Below are 2500 nucleotides of genomic sequence, written 5' to 3' on the forward strand. Positions count from 1 at the left end.
GATTATAAATGATATCATTATTAGCTAAGCTACAACCCTAGATGGAAAAACAAGATGCTACAAGCCCAAGGGCTCTAACAGGGAAAAACATCCCAGAGAGGAAAAGTAATAAGGAAATAAATCAACTATATGAGAAAGAAATAATTAATGATTATAAAACATCTTAATATCCGTAGCAACGTTGAAATACGCTTTAAAATTTGCATTAAAAAAATGCTAAATATCCGGCAACATTTATTCCAGGATTTTTTACCGTTTTAAAAACCGATATATTGACGTAAAGGAGTGATATTACGGTCACCAACCCGTAGAAGATCATAACGAAGTAGGGTAAAATAACGGTCGCCTGTATTTTAGTGAAATACGGCTGAGAAAAGTAGATTTTTAAAGAGAATTTCCGATTAGAATTACGGTTTTTTTTCTAACATTGTAGATCTGTCATATAATACTAAAAAGAGAAACTTGAAATTACTATATTGGCAATGACAACCTTTGGGGTTCAAATTATCACAAAATTTGTTCCATGCAAAAATTTTTAAGTTTTAACACGTTTTTTTTTTTTTTTTTTTTCTCTCTCTCTCTCTCTCTCTCTCTCTCTCTCTCTCTCTCTCTCTCTCTCTCTCTCTCTCTCTCTCTCTATGTCATCCTGTTCTACACAACATTCGCTGCAAGTTTTAACTTTTGAAATACAGAAATCATAGAGTTACTTACTATAAAGGCTCAGAGATGCAGTAGACGCAGTGCAGTAATCTGGAAGTTTAAAACAAGAAGAAATTAACATAAGAAATTTATACAGAGATTACTGATAGTTGACGAGACACAGAATTGTTAAATATTAAGCTCAAATGATGTGGTAGGATTTGTAACAATACCATTTTGGTTTATAGAATTGCTTAAGATAAATTCTCAAAGATCTAACACGGTGACTTTGACTATATTTTTACCATTACATAACAAAATTCTGGGAAATTTGAACTGAATTCTGGACCCCCCCAAAATTTGATTTAATTTTCTTTATTCCTGTCTCTTCTAATATTTATATGTTTTTTGCTATAATGCTTAACCAACTATTGTGTATATTCACGTTTCTTCTAATATTTATATGTTTTTTGCTATATTGCTTAACCAACCATTCTCGGCGTCAATGACCTTCGATGTCAGGATGCCAGAGAACTTCAAATCAATCAATCAATGAACCAATCATTCTGTTTATTCCTGTTTCTTCTAATATTTACAATATGCACTTTGCTATATTGATAAACCAACTATTGTGTTTATTCCTGTTTCTTCTAATGTTTATAATATGCTTTTTGATATATTGCTTAACCAATCATTCTGTTTATTCCTGTTTCTTTCAATATTTATCATATGATTTTTGCTATATTGCTTAACCAACTATTGTGTTTATTCCTGTTTATTCTAATATTTACAATATGCTTTTTGATATATTGCTTGACCAACTATTCTGTTAATTCCTGTTTTTTTCCTAATACAGTATTTATAATACTCATTTTGTTCTTTTTCTTAATGAACTGATACTCATTGGGTTCTTGCAATTATTACAATTTTCATCTTATGAAGAGAACAAGTTGGAGAAAAATCCTATTTTGAAAATGCACGTCTTTTCGAAAAAAAAAATCTCATGATCTATTTCCTTTAAATTCTAACCATTCATTAATCATAATTCTTCGCATATTATTTAACAACAGTCTACTCGACTTATGACCATCAAATGATAATCTATTTCACAAGTCTACGCGACTTAAGACCACTAGAAGATAATTTATTTAACAACACTCTACTCGACTTAAGACCACCAGAAGATAATTTATTTCACAACAGTCTCCTCGACTTAAGACCATCAGAAGATAACAGTACATCCGGGACATTTTACAGGTCAGTCTGAATCTAGCTTCAACCAGTTCTGGTTGAAAGGAAAATTTATAAATCACGTTAAAAACTCTTAACGAGCAATTGACTTTTGCTTAACAACTTCGCCTTCAAAATACGAAATTCAATAAATCACTGCAAACTTTATGGAATCGACATAAATATAATTTAATGAATTCTAATAATAATTATAAAAATATACAATATTACGGCCCACTTCCTAAACTCAGTGAAAATATTCTGAGCTAGAAACGGCTGCATTTGTTATTATTATTATTATTATTATTATTATTATTATTATTATTATTATTATTATTATTATATGCTGAGCTAAAACTCTAGCTGGAAAAGCAGAATGCCATAAGCTCAGGGGAAAATATCCCAGTGAAGAAAGGAAACAAGGAAAAATTTAATATTTTAAAAACAGTAACATTAAAATAAATATCTCCTTTATAAACTATGAATACTAACAAAACAAGAGGAAGAGAAATAACATAAAAGTGTGCCCGAGTGTACACCAAAGCGTATATCTTACGGCAATGAGAATCAGAGAAATCAATTATAATTATAAAAACGATTAAAATAATAATAATAATAATAATAATAATAA

At 29.6% G+C, this 2500-nt stretch overlaps 1 protein-coding gene across 1 annotated transcript in view; it reads right to left on the reverse strand.

Annotated features, from left to right (window-relative positions):
• LOC137632681 (methyltransferase-like protein 22) overlaps positions 1-2500 on the reverse strand; it is a 533866-nt gene that overhangs the window by 66876 nt on the left and 464490 nt on the right. Inside the window, exon 8 of the transcript XR_011042082.1 lies at positions 712-750. The gene's annotated coding sequence lies outside the window, so the exon portion shown is untranslated. The remainder of the gene's footprint in view (positions 1-711; positions 751-2500) is intronic.

The sequence above is a fragment of the Palaemon carinicauda genome, chromosome 41 (genome assembly GCF_036898095.1).
Source record: "Palaemon carinicauda isolate YSFRI2023 chromosome 41, ASM3689809v2, whole genome shotgun sequence".
Lineage (NCBI taxonomy): Eukaryota > Metazoa > Arthropoda > Malacostraca > Decapoda > Palaemonidae > Palaemon > Palaemon carinicauda.